At 42.4% G+C, this 27,641-nt stretch overlaps 1 protein-coding gene across 1 annotated transcript in view; it reads right to left on the reverse strand.

Moving 5' to 3' along the window:
* The window catches only part of LOC139917252 (pyruvate carboxylase, mitochondrial-like), a 281,612-nt gene that overhangs the window by 119,072 nt on the left and 134,899 nt on the right, over window positions 1-27,641 (reverse strand). The gene's annotated exons all lie outside the window — the stretch shown is intronic.

A 27,641-nucleotide genomic window follows, 5' to 3' on the forward strand; every position in this document is an offset into this window, starting at 1 on the left:
CCGATAATGGCGGCCCGTTTTTGAAACTCTTTCCCCGAACGCAATGAATGTGACTTTTATGTGTCCTCTGTGGCGGGACAATGATTTTGGCATCGGCTCGCCGTGCCTGCGGATTATGAGAACATAAATACAGAGTCGGGCGCATCGGACACGATCAATCGATACGGAGCGGAAAGAACGAGCCGAGCACAGACATTATTAAGAGAAAGAGAGATTGGGATTACAATGGAGTCAATATGGATTACAAAATGGAAGAGCCCCAGGTATATGATGGAGAGCGCGTGTGTGTGTGTGTGTGTCGGTGAGACAAGATCATATTGGATGTCGGATGGTAATGGACCAAACAATTGGATTAATGCTAATGGATGCATAACTGTGCATGCACTGATGGGTCACAGGGACAGGGTGTGTGTTTGTGTGTGTACATGTAAATGAATGTATGTGTGAGGCAACCCAATCAACCAGACTCCACAAGTGGAGAAAAAAGGTTCATCGCTTTCTGTCCATGCTGTAAAGGGGGGAAAAAAAAGTTTCAAAAAGTGATCACTCCATTTGCTCAATAGATCTCTAATATTAGGGACGGGCGTAAGGTCCAGCCAAAGTGGGGTTAAGGTAAGACTTGCATTCAAAGTCGAGATTTTCAGAATAAAATCACCATTTCCGGCAACGCAGCTTGGTCAGAAAGCGCCGACCGTTAGGGGGGAAAAAGTCTGAATCAAAACTCATTTTTTTTGTGACATCACAGACTCAGTTGTGCCACGTGAATTCACTTTTCAACCAGTCAGCGAATGTTTTTGGAAAGGAAGCAGTCAAAAAAAAAAGAAAAGAAAAAAAAAAAAAAAAAACTTGACGGAACCACCATGGAAACCACTCACTCTATATAGACTATTCATTGGGAGACTTTGGTAAAAGTTATTATGGGACTGTTCCACTGGCACAGACCACAAAGACGCTGAGAGACTTCTTGACAAGAAAGAGAAACAAAAAAAAACAAAAAAAATCAAAAGAGAAAACTTGAAAGTATATATATATATAAAATGATGTTACTTGTTGCGCCATGTGTTTCTGTTTTTCAAAGTTTTCGGGGAATGATGTTAGGATCCAATACAGTAAGATAAAAAAAAGTGTGATTTTTTGTTATGGACAAAAAATCTTCCATGACTAGAAGAGAAACTGTTGATTATAACTAGGAAAAAAAAGAAAAAAAGAAATACTGAAATTGAAGAAGCACACACACAGCACAAAATACACAAACTGGCAAACACAGACACCACAAAACATACACCCACACACACACATACACACACAACAGATGCCTATAAACAGAGAGCCAATGACATTAATAATAATGACTTTTAACCATTACTGTTGTTTCCTTTCTGTTTTCATTTGATTTTGCCAAAGTCAATATTGTTCTCTGGACTTGATATTATAAATAATAAAACTACATATATGGAACAGAGATGGGCTTGGTTCACAGCAAGAGAGCGAGTGTATATGTGTGTGTACGCATGTACAAAACATCAAGCTTTTATGTCTGTTTAGAGTGCATGTGTGAAAAGAATTTACATGACATTATTTGTCTGAGTCAATGCAGTTCATCTATAGTACATCATCAATTGCTAGTTGTTTATTATCAGCAAATTCTTAGCAATTTGGGGTGTTAATTGGTTATGGATGAACAAAAACACAACAGTCCCTTGGTTCAGTTCAACTTTGGAAAGAAATTTTGGGATGGAACTCTATCTCATTTAAAATGTTCAAGCCCAAGTCAAGCTCATGAGTGAGTGTGTGTGTGTGTGTGAGCGTGCCAAAGATGAAAAGCTGTTCATGTGTGAGTCAATGGAGCTGATCAAAGGTGCGGGAGAGGTAACCCTTTAAAACAGCATATGAGATAAAGAGAAAATAATGGACGACAAACCGATGAGGGAAAAAAAAGAAGCTTGAGACCGAGAAGAAAGTCAAAGCAAACAGAGGGAAAGAGAGCGAGAGAGGGAGGGGGAAGAGAGATCAATAGATCCAGGGACAGACGGAAATGCATTTAGAAAGACAAAAAATGTATGAGGAAACACAAGACTTAACAGAAGAGACAAGACAGAATGGGGAACAAAGCTGAAGTGACAAACAGTAAGAGAGAGAGAGAGAGACTGTAACATTGATACAAGTGGGGGTAGATTAACTTGTCTACAAATATTATGTAGCTAATGAAATTTCTGAAAATATAAATGCCCAGGAAAAGAAAAGAGACACAAGTAAATTAACTGTTAAGGGACACAAAGCTCAACATGTTGGGCTATATTAACCCCATCCTGTATTAAAAGAGGGGACACACATGTGGGTCAAACTTGTGAGCAACTAAAAGTGTAAAAAAAATCATAAATAAAAGACTGCCAGTCTCATTCACATATTCTGGTGAAACGACACAATTCATGGCGCTTCCGACTCTTCCAAAAATGAAACGTAATTAAATAAATAAAATAATCTGCATAACATGGGGGGAAAACTCGGACATCTAAATAATGTACTTAAGACGTGTAATGCTTTTTAAACACTTAAATATTTTAGGACTTTTTCAGGCTTTTTAAGCACCCACAAATAGCCCAACATTTACAGATGGACTCCAGCATTTATAGAAATAAAGCACTTTGAAATGGGGGGAGAGAGAGAGAGAGAGAGAGAGAGAGAGAGAGAGAGAGAGAGCAAGGCCAGTGTTAAAATGAGGTAGGCAGGTAAGACAGTTGAGAGTCCTTCTGTTTCCCTCCGTCTCGCTCTCCTGCAATCCCTGCTTTCGTCCACTTCTCCCCCTCTCGCGCTTTCATTTTCTGGTGAGCCATCTGCAGACGCTGCTGATCGCCCAAGATGGAAGGAGTGTGTGAAAGACGTGGAGAGGGAGGGAGAGGGAGAGGGAGGGAGGGAAATGCGAGAGAACGCTGACACACCGAGAGATAGACAAATAGATGCTGATGAGGGAGGGAAAGAGAGCGAGAAATGAAGGAAGGAGGGGGCAAGAGGAGGGAAGGTCATTGTGTTAAGCTTTGAGTTTGTGTGTGTGCATGTGTGTGCGCCCAGGTCTGAGTGTGTTTATTTTTCCTACTCTGTGTGTGTGCGGGTGTGTGCATATGCCTGCATGTGCCTGTGTGTGTGTCCATGTCCGAATGTATTTATGCTTCCTACTGTGTGTGTGTGCAAAGTGAGAGAGAGAGAGAGAGAGATAAAGAGAGAGACAGACTGAGCCCAGAGTGTGTGCGTTGGCGTTATTTTTTGTCATGTAAGTGCTTTGCCACCATTTATTACCAGGCAGATAAAGACCCTTTAACCACAGAGGGGTGAAATGAGGCTGGATAACTGGAGTGTGTGTGTGTGTGTGTGTGTGTGGCGCTGTATGTGCTAAAAAGGTTAATAAGGTCTCTCCCCTCTTAAGCCACACACGCACACGCTGTCGCCTGCGTGGCAGACAGGGTGTCCTCATCTGAGACCATCAACAGCGACACCAGAGGAAAATAAAACGGAGAGAGCGAGTGTGTGTGTGTTCGACCTGACACCGGGGGTAGAGGGCAATTTGATTTGAAACTGTAAGTGTCAATATTAAAAAGCGGGGCAGACGCTGCATCACGGTCACCTTCCCTTCAACACCCAGAGAGAGAGAGAGAGAGAGAGAGAGAGAGGATAGAAGCTAGAGAGAGAGATCCCAGTAGTTTCCCGTGTCAGAGTGAGTCAGAAAAAGAGCAAAGTTAGAAAGGTTGTGTGTGTGTGTGTGTGTGTGTGTGTGTGGCGGGCAAGACAAGCACGGCGCAGACAGCGGCACCCCTCCCTCTGCTGCTTCGCCAGAGGCAAAACGCTGGCCCAATTTGACTAATTAAAAAAAAAAAATGCTGAGTAACGTGCAAAAACACACACCCACATGAACCCGCTTACCTTTATCACGTTTTGATACACACAAACATGCAAATCCACACGCTGCGAGCTCACCTTCTGGCAGTGTGGTTTGCGTGTTTGTGTGTGTGAGTGTGTGTGTGTTTTGAAAGGCCATGCCCGTAGCAAATAGCCAAAATTTGTCTGACATTTGCAGTTATGATCAAGGTATGATGCTTTTCCCTGCAGTCTGCTGACTAATGATGCATCAGGCCTCAACACCTCTTATCATAGGAACCAGTATAACCAGATCCACAGCCTGCTGCACTGTGCCACAGCATAAACCAGTCTAACATAAACCAGTCTAACCAGTTCTGCAACATGTTAACAGTACAGAAACCAGTCTAACAGAAACCAGTCTAACCAGTTCTGCAACATGTTAACAGTACAGAAACCAGTCTAACCAGTTCTGCAACATGTTAACAGTACAGAAACCGGTCTAACAGTCAATTGTTCCAGGATCTTTACACTGAATGATTACAAAACATCAAGTTTCTTCGGGTCAGGGTTAGTGGGACCAGTCTTGAGTCCAGAATGAGTTTTGTTGGGACCGGCCAAACTGTTTTGATCCAAACCTGAAAGCATTCTCCACAGCCTGGCCTCGACCCAAACTGTTTTAACAACTCCCCATATTACACTATACTGTATTTCACAGAGGCACAGCTTCACAGAAGAGATGGCGATTTTTTAAAAAGGAAATGAACAAAACCGCTAAAAAGAAAAATACATTTTTATGGGCATATATAATCAGAAGACATAATTCAACTCCTTAAAAAGGGAGATTTTAGTTGGATCATTAAAAAGATGCAATGGTGGGAAAAGTATGTGAGCTGCAGTGAGCTGAAGACGGTCCTTTCTGTAACTGCATTGTAACTGCATTCAAGTCAGAGGATAAATCAATACCCAGAACCAAAAGAGCTGTTTTTTTTTTATTTGAAAAGCAAAAGGTGAGCATAGCAAAAAGAATATGTTTCCTCGGTGTGCCAATATTTATGGTTTTGACTATAATGCAATTACACCTTTAACTTTCTGTAGTATAATCTACAGTGTATTATTCAAAATGAGTTGCATAGTGCTCTCATTTTACTGGCATATGCTCTTAAAAACAAGTTCATGTTGCCTGGAAAATCGAAAAAGGAGCACAAGTGTAATTTCAGAGTACAGATGGACATTTTCACAAACCGTGAAAATGTCCCTTTTATTTGTCTCTGTAATCTTCAGGGAGAGAAAACAACAGCCATCAACACAGACTCCTGATCATAAATGACAGTTCTTTTACCATATTTGCGTGTCATCTGGCTGAGTAAACTACACATAATAAACCAATACAACCCTCGCTTTTCTTCCAGCTGTACCATTTTATTATTGTCGGTTAATCATTCAAGGACATGAAAGAAACCTTCACAGTAAATTTATGGGTTCAATTTTCAGAAGATGTGAAGCACCATTTTGAAAACATGCATATTGTACTTTAGCGTAGCAGTCAGCTCAGTCAAGCCAATATATCAGACAGCATTTTTCGCTTTTTAGTACTTATGTCCACATATGAGTTCATGAACCATCATACACCAATACTGGTTGTCAATAATGTGGCGCTGACATCACTAGCTTCCATTTTGAACGCATGATCCACTTCAAATTCTTATTCCAACATACACCTTATTGAAACCATAGCAATATGACCCACATACTTTTTCGCCATTTCTGTCTAGTTTTCAATTACTCGTTTTTTGCCAATTTGCAATTACGCTAACAAGACTCATGGGAAATAAGGCCTGAGGTGTGACTGCAGATTGTCAGGACAGCCAATAATGGAGGTTACAGCTACTTACAGCTACGGTACACTCATGTTGACGTGTGCGTGTCTTAACATGTCAGCCCAAGTAAAATATTCCCTCAATATTAGATCTGAAGGGAATCTCCAGGTGCATTAATATAGTAATTCAAAAACACTCAAAACCTTCCAGCTGTATGTATTGCATACATATGTATGTGTGTGTTTGTGTGTATGTGGGGAAATTTCAGCCCACCGGCAATAAATCAGTACGTTCCATTCTAAAGAGATATGACAGCCCCCCATCCCCCCCCCCCCCCCCCACTTCACAACCATATGCCACAGCCAACTCTTTTGAATTGAACGTGTCCAAATCACTTCATAGCGTAGCTCTTCACCGACTCAACATAGCATGGAGAGAAGAGAGAGAGAGAGGTAGAGGGATAGAGGGAGATGGGGAGAGAGATAGTGGAAGAGAGGGGGGCGATATAACGATTGAGGAGAGAGAGGGAGGAGTAGGGGGAGAGAGAGATAGATGGAGAAAGTTAGGGAGTTACCTGTAGCATTTTAACTTCAATAAATCCTGACCGCATTATTCTAAGACATTAGTATAATTGTCATAAATAAACTAGACTATTGCTGAGAAGATGGGCAGCTTCTATAATGCATTTTTATGAATAATGAACCAAATTTATTTTACTTCCAAATGTAAATACAAAAAAGCAGTATACAATGTAAATATATTGGATAAATATGGCTTGTCTTTTATTAGGCAAGAAATGCCCCAATATGTTTATGTGCTCTTAATCTAGTATGTCTTTTGTATTGTTTGTAATTAAAAAAGGAACACTAATATTACACTCATGGATGGCATTAAGTGATGCTGTAGCTTTCATAATTAATACTAATTATTTTTATTCACCCGTTTACTTTAGCTTGTTCAAATCAGGATCACAAAGAAATTGGCCTACCATGAGCAGCCAGGCTACTTCTACAGATCACATGAGAGGGAAATTCAAGCCAAGTCTTGCTTGAATATTAAAACATTGCCTAATAGGAAGGTTATGATAAAGCTTTTAAGCTGAATGGGCCCCAACGGCAAGGAAGAACGTGCTGGACTTGGGTCTTCTAGATGACTTTCTCTTTCTTACTGTGTTTCTTAACATGTCGATCAGTCAAGTTTTGCAACAATCAGAAGGAAACACATCTTTAAGGCTTTGAAGCTCTAAGGTGGAGAAATCGAACTACAGAACTGCAGAAGAGATAATCCACCGACAGCAGCACAAAGGGAGATTGCTTTACGGCACGAAACATAATGCTTCAAGTTTCTCACAATGGCAGATGGTGGAATGAGTGTGAAAGGCCGATGGAAAAATCACTTCCAACATGTTTATCCTCTTCAGCAAAGAAGAAGAGAAAACCTTTGAGTGAAGAAGCAACATCTAAAATCGAAAGTGTTTTAAAATGCTACACATCTACAATAAATGCTACAAAGCACCTGTAAAGGAACAGACAGAAGGGAAACGAGACAGAAAGAGGGAGACAAAAGGGAGAGAGAAGGATAGAGATAGAAAGAGAGGGGGAGAGAAAAAGAAAGACAAAAGAGGGGGGGAGTGCGCTCATCCAAAAGAAGTGATAAAATGATCTAAGACCCAGAGCCTCTTTCAGGCCTTTACCTTCATGCATCGTTTCCCTTCTTTTAGTCGTCTTTTTTCAATACACTCTATCTCTCCCCCTCTCTGTCTCTCCTCTATCTTTAATTCAGCCCTCTATCTAATTTGCTCTCTCCTTCACCTCCGATGACTTTTTTCATCCAACCCTTTGTTCACTGCATTTGCTCCTAATCTCCACTTCTCACCGCCCTCCCGGGTCTCTCGCACACTCACTCCTTCGCTCATATCTCTTTTTTTTTCTTGCCTTTCACTCTCATTTTCTCCTGCTCTCCTGACTATAATAACATTGTACTTTTCTCTTTCTCTCCCCCTCCCCTGAAAAATATTAACCTTCCTCGTTTCTCTTTCTCTTTCTCCTCGCCTCCCTCCCTCCCTCCCTCCCGTTCACCCTCTCCTATTTCTGCCTGTAATTTTAATATTCTTCTTACTGTCTCTCTCGTGCTCGTATTCCCTGATAACATCCCCCCTGCACTCGCTCCCAGACTTTAATATTAACATTCCTCTTCCTCCCTCTTCATGCTTTTACCCAAATATATTTTGGCATCTCATCTCTGCCCCTCTGTCCTTGTCCCTCTCCATTTTATCGTGTTGGCTCATTTTCTCCTCTCCTCTCCTCCTTTCCTTCCCCCCCTCCTCCTCTATCCCCCCCCCCCCCCCCAATTCCCCTCTCATTTGGAAACAAGATGCATTTCAAAGAGCTGCTGCGCTGATGGCGGAATAGCCCTTGTGCGACCACTATTATTTGGTATGACTATGCATAAGAGCACACACACATGCAAGTGTAGACACACACACACACCATATGACATTTAAGATTTGGTATAAACACGCATGCTTGTGTTCAGACACACTAAATAAGCTACTTGTAAATGTATACTTCAATTACTGTACATTCATTCTCCATCCCTTAATAATAAATGCCAAACCCTGATTTTTAACCCATCCTGATGTTAATCTAATGCAGAAATTCCTGTAGTCATACCACACCTCCTGGATCTTGAATAGTACCAGGTCCACACACACACACGTTGAAAAAGAATAAGATCTCTTCCATTCAGCGGTTCTCTCCTTCACCTCTGCCCTCCACTCTTGCACTGTGATTCACTCATCCTCCCTTTCTCTCCTCTCCGTCCAAAGCCTTCACTTCATGAAGCTGTTCACTCATATTCTATGAAGAGAAGTTGATAACCTCTCTTCTGCCGTGTCCCCTCCATGACCTCTCCCTCCCTCTCTCTCTCTCTTTCTCTCTTTCTGTCCATGCCTTGTTCATGAATGTTGTTATTCTGGCTTTTTGAGGCTAGATTCATCCTTGGCTGATAAATGACTCAGAAGAAAAAAAACACAGTTTGCACTCTTTGACTGCCATAAAATAGACAGTTCAAGAACAAAACGTTTTGGTGGAAGCTGTCATCCAAAGCACCATACACCACCATGAGCTTTTTCATATGGGTGGACCCAGCGGGAATGGAACCCCAAACCCTGTCAGTATTAATGCCACGCTCTACCTGTTGAGCTACACAGGTAATGGGACCCCTAACCACGGCAGTGTCAATTGATCTACACATGGTCACCTGTCCTCTATACATTTGAATGGACAGGCTCAATGGGAGGTGTGGGGCGGGCCATCCTTGAAAATAACAGGCATCGTATTTGTTGAAGCAAGGTGAGCAGGTTAGAACACATTTTGTGTGCAACGCACCGTGAAAACGACAAATCAAAGTTGTCACAGAGGGGCGGCGAGCAATCAGTGTTGAAAAAAAGACATGCTTCGGGTGCTTTTGGAGTTGATTTTTGGAGTGTTTATTGGCCCATTAGGACGGTGTTGGAGAGCTACTCACCCAGGCGAGCAAGACGTAAGTAGCTCTGTAGTGAAGGAAGTGACGAGATTCGATCAGTATAAGAGAAAATGCCGGGAAAATAGGGTCCAGCTCGAAATTGGCCAGCTATACTTTAACGCTGGCTATATGCCACCTCTCGCCTTCTCTCTTCCAGTCTCTCACCAAAGTATCTATGGTAGCTCTTTCTCAATTTCTTGTCTGTCTCTCTCTGTTGCTCATGCTGTCAAAGTGCAGTATTTCAATAAATGTTGGGATCAAACAACATTGCTAAAGCATCACAAGCACAAGCAATCCACCCCCACTATCAATGCACATCTCTCATGTGTGTCACTTTCTCTCGTCTATTCTATGATAGGTTGGTCTCTCTTTCTCTCTCTTTAAATCTTTCACCCTCCTGTGGTAGATTTATCTCTGCCTCTTCCTCCTTATCCATTTCTGTGTCCCTCTCTTCATCTCGCTCTTTTCAGTCCTGCGCCGTTTGCTGTCTGTCCCCCCCACCCCCCCACTTCCAACTTCCTTCCTTCAGCTCCTGTCTTCTCCTGAGACCTGGGGAGCGCTTCCCTTACCTCTGACAGGTTCTCTTAAAAACTCCAGCAAGTCTCCTCCCCCACCCTGCTCTCTCCCTCTTTCTGCTCCCATCTCTCCTCTCAGTATCTATGGAGGGACCCCCACCTCTCATTTCTCCTTCTCCCTCTTTTTTTCTTACCCTCTCCCTTCTCTACCTCTGTTCGCCACAGGGCCTCTTCTCTTCATTATTACCTCTCTCTTCATCCCTCCCACTGCCCGTTTCTCCTTCCCTATTCCCCAGGGAGAAGGCATCTAACGGGAGCTTCCTGTCCTCTTTTCATCATTTTTCACTACTCGTTCTCTCTCTTTGTCCTCCTTGTGGCGACGCTACCACCTACTTCTCCACCTCCTCCAGCTCATCGTCCCTGCAGGCCCCCATCAGACTCTTGATCTGATGGAGGAGGTGAAAACTTGTAAAGCCTTTCATCTTAACACTCCCCGGCTTCTTTTTGAGAGGGAGACGATAGGAGGTGGCTGTGTGTGTGCATGAGCGAGAGAGAGAGAGAGAGATAGAGTAGGGTGTCATCTTTCTGGTTGTTGCTGTTTTCTAGCGAACGCGCAAAAGGGGAAAAGAGGAATAGGGAGAGAGAGCGAGAGAGCAAGAGGAAGAAGTGGGAGAGAGAGACAGGGGGAAAGCAGGAGAGAAATCAATGAGAGATCTACAGTAGTAAGTAAGGGACAAAGAGATGGATAAATATATTACAAAAAGTGAGGAAGGGAAAGAAGAATGAGCAGGCATACAGATAAAGATATCAACATCCTTTGATTTGGGCAACTGTAATGAAATGACTGCCAACATACAGCATAACACTGAAGACTCTGTAGACCCTCAGTATTCCCGGTGATTCTCTGACAGTATTTCTATATAAATGGCTCACACTGCTATCCCTTATCTGTCCCGATGCTCATTTGCTAATAAACAGAATCCTATACAAGTAGCTTACATTTGTCATCCGCGGCTGCTCAATTAGTGAGGCTAAAACCCCACAAATCCACTCCCATCTCTGCGCCGACACTGATGTTTGCCATCGCTAACAACCAGAGAGCGTTGTATGTAAATTTGCCAAGTACCTATGCCCAATTAGTGATGCTAAAACCCACACAATCCTTTCAGCAACTCTTTCAGAATGCTACTTCCTTTCTTTCTTTGCAGAGGGAATGTATTTCCATATTTCCAGCAACACACCACAGACTGGTTTTCACTGCAAAATATACAATTACAGCAAATACATTTCAACGGCTGAGCTGCCTGTCCCTGGCTCCATTGATTACCATCAGTGGACACCCGGGACCCAAATTGAGCCAAATTTAGCCTCACCCTGTGACCCAGGCTCCTGGAAACATAAAGACACTCTGGCTTTATGGGGACTGAATTTGGTTCCTTGCACATAGCTTCACAGTCACAGGGAATCCCATGCAGACTGTAGTTAGGACTAACTGCTGAGAGAAGGTCCTTTAGCCCTTTTTCCTCCTACAACACCAGGCAGTCAGTAATTTAACATTCCTCCTTTTCTCGCTATTGCTAAAGGCCAAATACTGTAGCAGATTATTAGTATGAAATATTCAGTGTTTTGCTGCCAGTGGTGATGTCGGACCTTGGTGCGCCGATTCCTTGGCAGCGCTAACTGCACCTCTGTTCACTTATAAGTATCCCAATGAAAAATTGTGTTACTCTAAGTTGTATAAATGAGTGAGATGAGAGAGAAAGAGACAGAGGGAAGGAAAAATATTGCTCCTCTACATGTAATAAATATATCTGTATTGTCAGTGTATGGAAGAAGATATTGCATTTACAGGTGATATGGCCAAGTGTGAACATGTTGATGGAAAACAGGGTGGTCCTAAAATTTAACCTTGAGGAACTCCACGGGCAATATGCAAATAAGAGGAAGTGTTTCTATGTGACAGGTATGAAATTAAGCAATTAAGTTCTTTGTACTTTATGCCAACCAAGAATTTGAGGTGGTCAGTTAAATTTGCGTGGTCTACACTCTACAGGGTGGTAAAAGGACGAAAATCAAACTTTTAGCCAAATCTGCTGGTAGAAGGTAATTGGTTACTTTAATGAAGACAGTCTCTACTGTGCATTGGAAAATGCAAACTAAACTTGGAGACACTCTTAACACCTGGAGACGTCCTCACATTCCACTAGCAACTTTGCAAGTGTTTTGAGAAAAAAAATGGTTAACTTGTCAATGTGATAACAACAGAAATCAATCAATCAAAACTTTATTTACACTTTTCAGCACTTTTCGTACAACTGAATGCAATTCAAAGTGCTTTCCAAATTATGTTTTCCCTGATATCCCCGTCAGTCAAAAACAAGAAAATGCAGGAAATTAGATTTTAAGGATTTACCAGCTGACATAGTAGAATGTCATCTATGTGTGCGGAGTTATGTGGGTTACATATTGACTTTTATTAAATATTGCTTAAGTTACAGCTTAGACTAGTGGTTGTTTAACATCAGAGTACTGTCAAACATCAGCAGCACCAGCACTACAAGGGAAACAGTGAAGCTTTAACAATGTCCAATTGCTTGCCAGCACTAGCACAAAGATACTGAAGAAAATGTATTATTGCCATGAAATATTCACAGAGTTTGACTGCATACAGAGATGTCAGAGCTTGGCGGATTGCTCAGCGCTGCTCACAGCAGTCTTTTCACAGAAGTACTCCACTTACTAGAGTATTGCGAGGAAGAAAACAACTCAACTTGGAATTTGTACAGACCGTCTTTCCAATATAAAAAAAAAAAACTGGTGAGGTCTAATCCTGCTATCATTGCAAAAAAAAAAACCAACATATGCCAAATATTGGCTTAAGCCTCGCTGTCTACATCTACAAACTTCCTTGAAAAATTAAAGACATATCAAAATAAAATAAAACATTTAAGAATGATTTTGCCACTGCGAGGAAAACAAAACTCCATTTGATACTGCTTTCCCCCACTACAATGAAAACAGACAGCAGTGCTTACACCAAACAGTGTGCCAACTTGCTTCTGTGAAAGATCTGGCTACTTTAAAAAGAAGGCTAACGATTTTAAGAAGTCATCAATCAACTAATTGAGCCCCCTACAAAGACATTCAGAAACACTTTTCACATCCCTGCTTTTGTTTTGGGGAAAATGGAATTAGCCTATGACTGTAATTTGTCTGTAATGTAAGTACAAGTCAATGGGGAAACTATGACTTTCAAAACCACCAACCGACATTTTGCAGTGTTCCATTATGCATTTTTACAACATTTTCCGCATGCAATATGGGCCCTGACGCATAGTTTTAAGCACCCCAGGGTTAGACCGCTCACCTACGTCAACCATCACTCCGAGCAGTTCTGGCAGGTTTAAGCTGCCAGAAAAACTGAAGTTTAATCAATGTCCTATTGTGTGCCATCACTAGTACAAAGAAATAAATAATGAACTACTCAGTGTCTGACTGCAAACAGAGATGTCAGAGCTCGCAGGTAACACTCTTCTATTCCAACACATTTCAGTGATTCCTGTGAAAGATGTTGATACTGTGAGAGGGAAAATAAAAGACTCTTATTATTAACTTACTTATTAACAGCTTTTTCTTTCTAGCATGCCATTTGGTGGATACTTATACAAAGCGGCTTACATTATCATGAGATCATAGAGTTTAAGCACGGTTTATTCCCGCCCCTATAGCTCGCCATTTTCATAAACTACAACACAGACTGCAAAACAAGAAGATTTAACCCTGGACCTCCACTTGCCCGCTGGTCCAGTGCTAGCAATCACATTTAATTGTGCACTATACAGACTGCACTGAACTCTGGGTTGTCAAACATCTGCAGGTTGTTTCATTCTACAAATGAGAGCAAAAAGGTCCACACACACACTTTGACCCCCCTAACCTTGCTAGTGCTGCTGTACGCCCACATCCAAATACCTGGAGGCAAGAAGAAAGGTTGACCCTGTCCCTTTAGCTTGCCTGGGATTTGCTCCTGCTGGATTTGGACATTGGCATTGCTGAGACACACTGAATATAATTGAACCTTTCAACTATGCAGATGGCCACTCAGAGCTCAAAGGTAGTTGACACACACACACACATACATACACACACACACCCCAAAACTCAGAAACACATGCAAAAACACAGAAAGGCACACAAAAAGACAATAAAAGGAAAGGCCAAAATTGCACACACACACAAACACACACACCTTAGCTCATGACAGACACACACAGAGTTGCAGGTTCACAAACAAGGGAGTGAATAGCTTTGGTCACCCAAGTTCAACTCCCACTGCAACCCGTGACACACACACACACACACACACACACACACACACTGTGAGAGGTCTATGGATATTACTTACCCGAGCTAACCCTCACTAGCTACAGCTAAATGTATTCAGAGTGATAGCATATTTAATTAAAGAGAGAGAGAGAGAAGAGAGAGGAGAGGGAGGAGGGGCAGAACAGTGCTGATATTGAGAAAAAGAAATAATAATGCGGAGACAGAATGCGGCGGAAACAGATGGAGTGAATGACGGAACAATGAAATGAGAAAAAGGACCAAAATAAAAAGGAAAACAGCAGGGGGGAACTTTAATTGCACAGCCCTTTATCTAAGTGCACACACTCACCATTATAGTAGTTCAAGTGTATTTTAAATAGATTGAACCGCAACAACACCGCCAACGCAGAGCTGCACACCAGTCACATAGCACCACTTGACCAATTCCATTACACAGTCTACCGCCATGCTGAGACGCTCATTGTACTCTTAAAGTCCTGGCTGAACTTAATTTTCCCCTTAAGGAGCCTCAGAGATACGAGCACAAAGAAGACAAAATTGGTACTCTAGACCCTTACCATGCATACATTTATCTTCTTACTCTAACAAAGCGTTTGAAGTCAACAAAGTCTACAAAAAGCAATATAGCCGTTTTATTACGCCACTGCTATAGCATCGCCATTACAAATTGGGTGTCTGAACGCCCTTTACATTCCACTTTCTTCCTTTCAGCTGGTATGGAGTATCTGATATTATCTGAAACCTTGGAGTCTCCCCCGTCATTTAAATATGTGTGTTAGGGTTAGCTAACGTAGCTGTCAGCAAATCTTTCCAATGCTAAGGAAGAAGAAGAAAAGCTATCCATCGTAGTGTTACTTATATCATTTTACCTTATGTTGCACATCCTTGATGCATGTCTGTCTGTCTCAAAAGTGTCCACAGCAGCATGCATACACAGGATGTGCTAAAAGGTAACATCAAAGCACAGGTGGCTGGAGAAAATAACGGAAACACAACATGAAAAAGAACTTTGAAGCAACTAAAACACAATTACAAAGGCAGCGACACAGGCGAGGTGAAGGTGAATGGCAATTAGCAGCATGTGTCAGCTTTATATGAAGCCCGACAGCACCAATTTTAGCGCTTTTCAGAGCAAAATGAAGCATCTTTCAGAGTTCAAAGAGGCTAAATAGCCTATGTCCAAACTGCAGGTGCATCAGTTACAAAAATTCCCAAATTATTTTAAGTGCCAAGGTCAACAGTCTCACAAAATCATGACAACATATACCAAACATGGACAAACCGCATCTGCAAAGTGGTCAGTGGACTCAAGTCGAACCTCCCCGACAGGGACAGATGGAAACTTAGCAGGATAGTTGCTGAACGCCACAAAACTATGACGACAAAAATCACCACACAATTGACCATTTGCAAAATAATGATTGACATAGCAATCCACCAATCCGTGCTTAGCATCCGTCTACTTCCTCCGACATGTTGCTCCAACACATCCGACAGTTCCAACAGAGCCTCCGACACCGCACTGAGAGTTTGGCTCAGAAGTACAAAAGTACGGCTTTTGTTGCAGCGGTTTGACTCTGACAAGGACATAACACGGTAAAAATGTGTTTTTGGGGAACCACTGAGTCGGATTGTAGCGTCTATGGTAGCGTCCATCTTCAAAGTTTGTCAGACATAGCAACGGTAACTAAGGGGGGCGGGAGTTCAATCAATTGAAGTCAATTGAATCAACACCTCTGTGACAGTCTGAAGAAAAACTGCACCGCTGGGGGGTGCTTCAAAAGGCTGGTATTTATGCCATTTGGATATCACTTGTATCCAAGGCCAAAACACCACGACGCATTCGGTAACTCGGTGTAAGGAGCACAAAACCGGTAAAAGCAATATGGTCTGATGAGTCCTCTTTCACTTTTTTCCCTACTTCAGGACAGGTTTTACAGAGAAAGCCAAAGGATGTCTTCAACCCACTGTCTGTTGCCAACTGTGGTGGATCTGTAATAGCACAGGCAGCCATCTGGTGGGAGTAATTAGGTCCAATGATTGCTCTCCATGGTCGTATATGCGATGCATGAGGCCACTTCACAGGATCAAGTGCAGCCTATGGTGCAAACACTGTTCCCTCGTGATATTTCCATATTCCAATATGATAATGCACACTGCTAAACAAAACAGCAGGATCTATCAACACTTTCCACTGCCTCCCAAATCAACAGCTATAAACCTCAGTGAACCTTTATGAGAAGTTGTGGAGAACAGAGTGTTAAGTACATTTGCACCCCCTTCATTCCCTAAATAACTAGAGGTTTTCCTTCTTGAATAATGGTCCATGTTTAAGCTGTTCTGAAGGCCAACAGTGGTTCTACTCTACACTTGATATTCATATATTGTTACGTGCTTCCCTTATTTTGTGTTGTTCCGAACTACATTCACAGATGAAAAATCCGTCTTTTTCTTCCACAGAGACTTTCAAAGGAGAGAAACTAGACCAGAGGAGAGAAGAAGAAAGGATAGTGGGTGAGAGGGGAAGAGAGGACGATGGAGAAGGGAGGGGAGAGAACAAGGAGAGAAGAAAGGCGAGGAAAAGTAGGCGAGGAGAAAAGGAGGGAGAGGCAGAAGATGAAAAAAGTGGAGCATACAGAACACACTCATCCCCTCTCCTCCTTCATCCACACTGCTGCCACCCCCTCCATCTCCCTTATTGCTCTCCAGAGTTGAAAGCATTTGTTTTCTCAGCAGCATTGAACATTAAGCTCCAACTCAACGTCTACTTAAAATGAGACAAATCCCCTTATTCTCTACGAAGCACACACACAATCAAACACACACAGACAAACCCTTGCACACACATGCAGACACAGACATATGAAATCACGCCTTATTACTTAGATCTTTGTATTTTCAAAATCTGGATTCTCAAAACAATCTTCCCTCCTTTTTCTATTGATCTGAACACTATTTATGGATCCTGTCTTTCACTCTTTTTTTCTCAGTCTCCCTCCAATTTCTTCAATAGCAGGGGCCACATTACAGAATGAAATGCAAACTGCCAATCCTATCTGATTATAGAAAAACAGAGATAACAGAAATCCTATTTTGCCTTTGAAGAAGCATATTCTAAATCCATCTTGCTTTCCTATCTTAACTTTACCACCCTGCCTTATCTGTATTTTAGGACTGCTATCATCAAACTGCTGAAAACACCAAACAGTATTCTACTTACAATGTCTATAGTGTGGGGTTGCCAAGGAGGGAGTCTGTCTCCGATCCCGTTTTAATTGACAATTAATGAATCCAGACATTAGCTGGTCCAAAATCCTGGCTAAGGGCAAGCCATGATTAAACTCATTAGAATTAGAAAAGAGACTTTTGCTCTCAATCAGTCATTAAAGCAGCCAAACCACAAGGCACACTCCCAAAGTAGTTTTCTCTCTCTTCTTTCCCTTCGTGTCTAACTGTCAAATCCCCTTCCCCTCCCTCACATCTTAAATTCCTCTCTTTCTCTGATTTGTCCCATTCTCTCTCACACTTGTTTCTTTCTCCATGGCAGGCCTTTTCTCCCCCCATTTCTCTCCCTCTTCACCCTTCTTTCTTGTTCAATCTAATTCCCCCTCTTTCTCTCTCTATTCATCAGTGTGGGTTTTTCTTTCCAGCCATGTAACTAGCCCAATCCACCAGCCTGCTTTCCCAAATGTTTTCCACTGTTCAAAACTAAGACAGTCAATTTGTCCAGTTGCTGTTTGGACATCGTCTTTGTTACTCTTGTCTGGATTTTTCAAGTCCAAAATAGTTTCACTGTTTCACTCAGTATTCCACTGAGGCTACTCACAGTGGGAGATTGTGTTCACATCTGGCAGCGGTTTACACATTGTGTTTGTGTTCTGTCTGGAGTGTTTTGAAGACCAAAATAGTGTGCGTCTTAATTGCGTCAGTTCATCTGAGGATAAATGCCTCGTATGATTTGCTCAAAATCAAAGCGCCCCACGGCGACCCCGCCAACAGATGAACAATTTCCTAACTTGCCTGGCAAATAAAGTCTTTCGTTACCAAGGCAGAAGAGCTGATTTCTGCCAATTATAACGGACACAACTGTGTATTCTCTCCCCAAATCGACTGCTGTGCATCTGAATCTCATTTTGATCAAGATACGAAAGATACGAAAAAAGTCCATTTAGGTACTTCAGTGGTAGAGGTAAAGTTATTCATTCCTTCATATCATTTCATTCATTCAATTTTTTTCTTTCAGTCTGTTGATGGGGTGTATGTTAAAGTCAATGTAGCTTACATCATGGCAAACTCACAAAATATACTGTATAGTTATAGGTTTGGCCCAGCTACAACCTACAGTTGGATGTTGGAAGAGAATCTACACTTTGAAACTGAAGCGTTTCAGAAATGCTTACAGACTTCAATGGGTTGTTAAGGTCTTAGAAATTTCCTCAATGGAAAATAAAGTACTTATCAGTCTATCTCAAGAGGATGATTTCAGTATTTCTGACAGATGGCTCCTATGTCACTCTTTCCGTGAAAGAAGAAAAATACCTCAGACCATTGTCTGGTATATTTTTCATTTTAGGCGTTTAGCTCATGGTCTTATCCAGAGCCACTTACATGGAGTGCAACGGTGGAATAAGCTTGAATTCCTAGATCACCAACATTACTAGAAAAATATGAAAAAGGAGCTAGAGGAGAGGTTGTTTTTTTGTTGTTTCTTTTTGAAGATATGATTAGAGCGAGTCGAGCAGGAAGATATGGGAGGAGGAAGATGATTCAGCGGGGAGAAAGTGATGTGAGGTGCTTCTTGAAGAAATGAGTTTTCAGACTACGACTGACTCTGCTGCTCTGACCAGTGGCAAAGTCACTCCACCGTTCCCATTTTTCTGTTCCTGAGATATCTGGTGGCCGTTTCGTGTTGATTCATTGCTGCCACAGGCTTCCAGTGTGTAAAACTCCTGAAATTCATCACAACTGTTAATAATCCCATGCCAACCTCTATAATACAGTGTCACCTTTTCCTCTAACAAAGTTGTTCCCTTGAGCCTTGGAGGAATACACCAACTTTTCACCAAATACACTCTTTGAGCAACTTACTGCTGTGTGAGAAGAAGATTGATATTCATGCCCTCCACTCAACATACATGGCCTGCTTACACGGCAGCAAACATAAAACCACAGCAAATACATACTGGATACACATGGGTGAGACTGCTACCAATGTTCTTGTTTTACAATAGTAATATAGCAGTATAATCCATATCTAAAATCAGAGGGGGAGAGAGGACTCGACCTTAAACGGCTATCATGGGTTTAATTTATGTTAACAAGGGGGATGTCTCAACTCTTTCACTACCCCCCCTTCCCCAACACACACACACACACCTCCTCTCACTCCCCTATGCACTCTCTTTCACCATCTATCTCCTTTTGCTTTCTATCTTTGCCAACCACAACAATGTTTCTATCGCTCTTTTTCTTCTTTCCCTCCGACCTTCCATATTGATCTACCTGCAGTCTAGACATTGTGATGAAATGCCACTCTGAAAGGCTTTGTCCGAACAGCTGTAAACATGTCACCCACACCGGCCTTCTGGCTCTGTAGGGCCTAAACAAGGCCTTTCTAAATGGTCTCGACTCGACTGGGGGGTTGTTAAGGGCAAGGCTAGTTTTATAGGCCCAGTCAGCAAATTACCAGACAAGACTGAACAGAACATTACAAACTACTTTGGCTCTAAACTTGCAATCAAGTGTATCGCGACGTCTCTCTCTTTTCTCTCTCCCTCTCTGTAATGGGCTTGTTTATGCTCAATAGCGGAGTAGGCCCGGACCGCCCTATAATTTCACCGGAGCCTGCGCGCGCTTCCTCGTGCACGCCCGCCGTAATTTCTCGGAAGGGTAATTGTACTGTGGAGCTGAGCGAAGCACTTAGCGACACAGCCAGAGATGGAAAGACGGAGGGAGAGAGACAAAAAGACAGAGCGGGAGAGGGGAGGATGCAGGTGGAGAGAAAGTGAGGGATTTTAGAGGATGTGTTTGTGTGATGGAATTGAGCTTAACGGTTAGCAAATCATCCATCATTTAACATCACTAGCAAAACAGACACTTTTGCTTTTCGCGCTAAGACCGACGTCAGAAGACTGCAGGCTTGTAAAGGAATTTTATACTAGGGACAGCCATTGCGAGAGCAGGTATACCTCGGGCCCCTCTCTGAAACTGAGCTATGTTAACACAGAAATTGTCAGTGCTACAGGGTTGCCAGATGTTGCTAAGGAAACAAGCAAACCCAGCTGTCAAATAAGCCACCAAAATTCATATGAGCGGCAACGATGGCATTTTAAAACAAGTGTTAAAAAATTCAAGCCCCAATATTTTTAGACAACTTACTGAAATATATATAAAAACATCAAGCCCTGCTCTGCTTTTAAGGAGAACTGGCAACTCTGATGCATCAGACCTGCCTCTAAGGTTTCAACACATTTGGAACACCAGATGTACATTTACAGATGTAGTAACCATACAAGTACCACGTTTTACTGCATGGAAACAGGAAACTATTGCTGCATTTAATCCTACCCTCTAGATAAACTGTTTGGAAAACTGGTTTGTTCTCTTTTTAGAGGGTAAAAGGAATTATCTGGCGACTGGAAGTTTTGTGTTGAATTACACCTGTTCAGTTTTCACTTGGAAATGTCTGAGAAAGAACACGCTGCATTGGCTACTGTAGTACTAATGTGGAATAGATGCAGGATGAAGGACGTCTACCACGGCTACCACAGTCCATATGGTATTATTACTATTCAGCTGCTGAGCAGAAGTCTTAACGTGTGTTCACACTGCAAGCAACACGACCAACAAGTCACTGGAAGCAACCAGGAAAACTGCTTCTTTCTTTCCCCTACCGATTGGATACTCGGATATTGAATACTTCTGACAGGCAAGTGCCACATTTTTCAGTTGATCAGTGGTAAAAAAAAAAAACCTAATTACATCCACTTTTATTCCATATTGTAAAACAATAAAACATGAAAAAGTCCAAGGGGGGTGAATACTTTTTATAGCCACTGTAAACGACTCAAAAACAACGATTAGAGAGAGGCTGCATTGATCGTTGGGGACGATGGTAAGCTCTGAAGTAATTTCAGTTTTGTGTTTATTTTCAATTAATGCCATTTAATTACAGTCTGCTAGCTATGAAATTTGGCTACAGAGCTATCACCTAGAATCAAAAAAAGTTTTATCTGCTCTATAAAAACTAGAATAATCCAACATAATATCACAGTGAGAATATATTGAAAGCAAACCTAAGACGGCAGACAAATGAAGTTCTACAGTTCTGTCAAACTACAGCAGCTGAGACAGAAGGTGCTGAAGATGCAGGCCAAGAATATTACTGATTATTCCAATGTTGTGCATACACGCGCAATCTTGTATATTGTTTAGCCTATTACAGGAAGTAAGACAGAGAGAGAGTGTGTGTGTGTGTTAATTGATTTGTAGGCAGATTTCATTATTGTTTGTGTGAGAGTGTGTGTGTTTGTTTAATAGATGATTAAGCCCTAAAACCTTCCTGAGTGTGCGTGTGTGTGAGCGAGTATTAGAACACATCAATTAATCAGTGTGTGTACAGACCCTTAATTAAAACTCCCACTTCCCCCTGGACCCTGCTTCTGTGCATGTGCGAGCGTGTGTGCGCACGTTTGTGAGCGAGTGAGAGTGTGTGTTTGTGCGTGTATATGTCTGCATAGGCATTTGTATGCATATCGCCATGCGCGCTACCAAATCCCAATATTCATGACTATGCATGGGAACTTGCACGACACCGCTTCTCATACTCAAAGTCATAGTTAACTTGGGTAAAACATTTTAACAAACATGTCCCCCTATGATTTCACTGACAGTCAATCAACAGCTTCAGCTGCCCCGGTATCTGTAGCGCTGTCACTCACTAGCTTCCATTTGAACAGCATAGGCCTAAAATTAATACATGTAAAAGATTAACATGCATTCTGCAGTTTGTATCAAAATTAAAGAGTTACGTTTGTCTCCATTGTTTGCAATTATCATTAACAAGGCAGCGGCCTCCATGTATTCCTGGAGGTAGACTGGTCAAGAACTCATCTCCATGATCATGTTTATATTAAATAAAATCTTGCTTTACTTTAGGCATCATGCCAAAGAGGATTATTGATGATAATAGTGTGTCCTGTGTTCGAGTTGACTGTATTTCTTCTATTTCTACATAGGCTGTACATATTGTGAGAAGAAGAATAATCCCAGAAGTACTAGTTTACTTATGAGTGTACAGTGTAAACACACACATTAAATATTCACATTAAATTACATTCATACATTGCGCTGAAGTGAAAGGGAGTGAACTGCGGCTGACCCGAACCCTGGAAGTCACGACAGATAGACCGCCTCCTAGGAAAGTACGTTACTCACCCAACTAATCAGATTTCACACCTTCAGCAAGGTCATCGCCTTCTCTCTCTCCCTCTCTCACTCTGATCGCAAATTCATATTCACAGAGACATGCACACCGCTGTTGGGAGCTGGAGTGTGTGTTTTTTTCATACACACACACACACACACACACACGTGTCTAAACTCAAGCTGTGCTGTTACAACAGAGCAGGCACCGAGAGAGAGTGAAAGAGAGAGAGAGTGACAGGCAGAGAGAAGGGATAAAGAGAGAGAGGGAGGGAGAACATGTGAGCAGGAGAGAGAGAGAGAGAGACAGAGAGAGATGAAGGGGGGAAAGAGAGAGAGCAAGCCAGATAGAGAGAGGCGAAAGAATGGAGTGGAACCAATCAACTATAGAGGAAGCTGCTGTGAAAACACCATGTCTTTTCCTTTGAAGTGCAGCTGGTTATATGTTCCATACCCCTATGTGTCTGTATGCCTGCCTGCATACACACACACACACACACACACACACACACACACACACACACACACCACCCCCGATTTCTTCCTTTGATATCACAGCAAAACACACACAGTCGTCAAAAAGAAATCTTTTTTTTCCCTAGTCTTTCTTTTTTGTCGTTATATTATCTCTCTGCCAACGCGTTCCCCATTCTTTCCTTCTACCCTTTTCTCTCTATACAAGCTCTCTCTCTCTTGCATTCTCTCCTTCCCCTCCTTCAACTTTCCGTCGCTCCTTTCCATTCCGTTGGCTCCGTCTCTCCGCTCTCTCATGTCTTTCGTCGTCACTATCCTTTGATTCTCGTTCCCTTCTCCCCCATCGCTCTCCTTTCCTTCCTTCGTTTCTCCATCCCCTCTTCCTCTCCATCCTTCCCGCCCTCCCTCCGCCTCCCTTGCTGTCCCTCTTCCCCCTCGCTTCGTCACGGCCGATTTCCAGCCGTTTAATCCTGATTATGGCTTCAAAGTCCCAGTTGACACCATCCAACCCTAACTTTGTGCGTGTGTGTGTGTGTGTCTCTGTGCGTGTGTGTGTCTGTGTGTGTGTGTATGAGAGAGAGATTGATTCTGCTTGTGTCGCCACAAAAATGTCTGTCTTTGCCTGTGAGACATTGTGTTTGTGTACACACATAAATGTCTTTTTAGAGAGTGTGTGTTTGGCACATGATAGGAGACTTGTAAGCTGGAGTGGCAGTTTTAGTTGGTAAGTCAATGTTTGTGTCAAAAAGTGTGTGTGTGTGTCTGTATGAGAGAGAGAGATTGTTCGTCTCTACGTAAAAACAGCTTTTTCGTGGGTGTTTGTCTGCACTGTGTGTGTGTGTGTGTGTGTGTGCTTGTGTGCGTGTGATGGGCAGCTCTGTGCTTAGTGACTGTGTACTACCAGGCTTAATGTTCTCTCTGTCATCTCAACAAGGCGACGAGGCTGCCCTCCCCTCTTTCTATCTCTCTTTCTCTCCTTCTCTGGGCCGCAACCCGACATCCCTCTCTCTCTCTCTCTCTCTCCTTTTCTCTCCGTCGTTTCTCCTGCCAAAAAACTTTCTGCTCTACTGCTGATACTCTCTCTCTCCAGGGTATCTGCAGGCTTCAGAAAACCAATTTTTAAAGATTTTTTAAGAATTTTTAAATGATTTTAAAATTCTAAAAACATTTCAAATTAAACATAAGATATCAAAAGTTCTGAAAGTAGAAATGGGCACTAGAAGAAAAAGGACAACATGAAATGTATTGTTAAGGGACATGAAATCCAATTGTGTTTAGTAAAGGAATGAAAAAAAAAATGTATGTTTTGCATATTGTGCAACGCAAATGCAAAAAAGCTCATTGTATGATGAAAAAAAAGGGTTATATTTAGATAATTTAACACTTTAACATAAACATTAAACATAATGTATAATTTAGACTTTCAGACTTTTTAAGGAAACAACTACCCTGTCTCTCTGTCCATGTCACTATGGCTAGTTCGTTTTTTCTCTCCTTCCCTGAAATAAGAAGCTCCTCTTCCGTTTCCCTTCAGCGTCCTCTCTTTCCATCCTCCACTACCTCTTTCTCATCCCTCCTTCCCTCTGTCTCTCGTCTTCTTTCTCGTTATTCAGTCCTTCACTCTTCCGATGGATATTTTCTGCTTTCCATCCTTGCGATACCCACCGCCTCTCCTTCCCCTCTCCAGTCACCGCTCCATCATCCCTCTCTTATTTATGCAGTCTCACTGTCGCTAATTGGTTTTGCATTTTCTTCATCTTCAATTTCCTGAAATAAGGCTTTTCCGGGACTTATACCTACGCATACGCACAAGTGCGCACGTAAAGATGCACACACACGTGTGGATACACACACACACACAGATCATAATTACAAGCCTATTTGTGTGATTAAGTAGCGTGCTAGCAGTTGTTCAGAGGTGTGAAATGAAGGAGAGATAGACTGATAACCCAGCCCCAGAGAGACATATTAGTGTGTGTGTGTGTGCGTGTGTGTGTGTGTGTGTGTGTGTTTGTGTGTGTGTTAGAGAGTATGCATGATAGAAAGAGTGTGAGTCTGTCTGTGTGTGTGTTATCAGAGTGTGTCTAAACCTCTTATTCCTCCCACTGATAAGACAGAGATGAGATGGATCCCCCCCTCTCTCCCTCTTGTAAATACTGAATGAATGATCCTGGATCAGTGCTTCTGCCTACAGTCATGCCTTGGAGCATGATACAAAGGTCGCAGACGGCTGACTCCAGAGCGGAGGGAAGGAGAGATCATCCCGTTAGTAGGTTAACATCGGTTTCGAGGAAGGGAGGAAGGAAGGAAGGAAGGAAGGGAGGAAGGCAGGCAAATAGGCAAGCAGGCAGAGACAGACACAGAGAAAAAAAGAAATTAAAGGATGGCCAGGTGGATTACGGGTGGATGACTAAATTGAATGACTGAACAGAAGCCAACTGACTATTCATGCTGTGAAAAACTACTTAAAGACGCTGTGTTTAGCCCTGTTTTGGCACGCAGCACGGCACAAATGCTTGAGGGAAGCGCTGATTGTGGCTACTGCTGGTGCTTGGCAGAAACCTTGAAAACCCATTTGAAGTGGAGTGGCCTTTGGCGAAAAGTTGAAATTAGTTTTAACTCGCAGCGCTCCGAGTGCTAAAACGGCCGCTGCAGTGTCCTTGAGCAAGGCACTTGACCCACCTGCTCCAGTCAAGCTGTCCAGTGGCCGATAGAAGAGGACTGTGGCACTGACATTGACAAAAAAAAAAAAAAAAAGCCTCACTGATGTGCTTTATATTTTCGTTTTATTCAGTTTTGGAGTCCTTCATTGCGGATTGGAAGCAGCAGGGAGGTGGAAAATACCAAAATCTCTACACAGCGAGCAGCAAACAGGAGCGATGAGATAAAGCAAATAGGGTCGTTATTACAATTCATTTGAGATTTAAATCGGTTCTTATCGCAATCCATTAATATGAATAATTGGAGCAAAAATCTTCAGGGGCTGGAATTAAGGATTCTCAAAAGAGACTGTAGGTAAGACGGAGCGCTAGGTGAAAAAAGGAGAAAGAGGGAAAAAAAAATAAAATAAAAAAAAACGTAACCATGGGAAAACACATGTAGCCAATTCAGTGAACCGGTAACGCGAGGCGCAGGGATCTGAAAACAAGTGGTAGACGTGAGAGAAGTGGAAGACAACTTTGCTCACGCAGGGAGAGACCGAGGCCAAAGGGGTGAAGGAGGGACGGAACGAAATGAAAAGAAGAAGAAGAAGGAGAGAGAAAAAAACGAAGGAGAGCTGTTTACTTGGCAGGCTGAGAGGCGATGGAAATGAAAGGAATGGTGATAAAAGAGGGAGAGATGAGAGTAAAGTCACTGGCAAACGGAATGCTTGGCCTGATGGGCGTGTTCACAAGTAGACCCTGACACACACACACACACACTCCAGAGACCAGGTAAACAGAAGGAGTCTCTACATGACAACAGACTCAATGTGAGGGCAGATTATCCTAATATCCCAACTATTTCTTTATCCAATAAACTGTTACTGTTATGAAAGTTATATTATTTGTTGTATTGCCTTGTTTCAGCGCTATGCTTCCTTTAACATCTGTCAATCCAGACTGTCACATGACTTTACTGCAGTACCTCGCTGCCTCAAAATGAGGAAAAACACTGATTACATCTTTGTGTTGGACAGATTTGACTTTCACGCCAGCTTGCACTAATTGTTTGTGTTGGTTTCGTAATTCAAATGTTTCTGTGTGTGTTTTTTTAAAGAACCAGCAGCTCCACTGACAGTCGCTGCACAGCGGAGGGTCCGGGCATGGGAGCCGAACACGCATCAGCCCAGATCCTTCGCTAACAAGGTGCTGCTGCGTGCACACACACACACACACACACACACACACACACACACACAGAGAGTTTATATTTACAGTTATTTTTCTTCTGTATGATGAATTCCAGTTGTATTTGCACATTTTGCCAATATTATTCATGTAATATTCATACCAATAAAACGTTTGAATTGAATTGTGAGAGAGAGAGAGAGAGAGAAGACCACAGAGAACGGCTCAAAGAGGTAAACAAACAGGAGGAGGAGGGGGGGATACGGAGAGAGAGGGAGAGAGAGAGAGATAGACAGGGAGTGGTGATGTAAGAAGCAAGGGAGGAAAAGGAGATGATTAGATATAGATTGAGAGCAACAGCACAAAAGCTCACATTCCTTCACCGCCGGCATTAAAAGCAACTAATAGTAAAGAGTCAAAGCCACAGCGGCCTGACAAAAGATGTCAGCAGAATGACAACGTATGACAGATAAGTGCCAGGTAGAGAAATTACAGCCAGGGAGAAAAGCTCAAGGTTTTTTTTCCAACAGAACGAAGGGAGGGAAGAGAAGGACGAGTGTGCAGACAGGTAAAGATAGGAACTTGCCTGTGATCTGGCAGGTTATAACGAAGCGAAACATTACAAAGATTCTTCAAAGAGCTGCTACAGATGGGGATCATGACCACACACACGCACGCACACACACACACACACACACACACGCGACAACCTCAGTTCACCTCAAACTGTCCATCAGTCCAGTTCTTACAGACGGGAAGTAAAGAGGAACTCTTTAATGAAATCCAACTGCCCAAAGCCAAGCTCTTGGCGGCCCAAAAATGAACTTCTGAAGCCACAAACTAGAAAGAGCCGGCAC

The sequence above is a fragment of the Centroberyx gerrardi genome, chromosome 23, assembly GCF_048128805.1.
Source record: "Centroberyx gerrardi isolate f3 chromosome 23, fCenGer3.hap1.cur.20231027, whole genome shotgun sequence".
NCBI lineage: Eukaryota > Metazoa > Chordata > Actinopteri > Beryciformes > Berycidae > Centroberyx > Centroberyx gerrardi.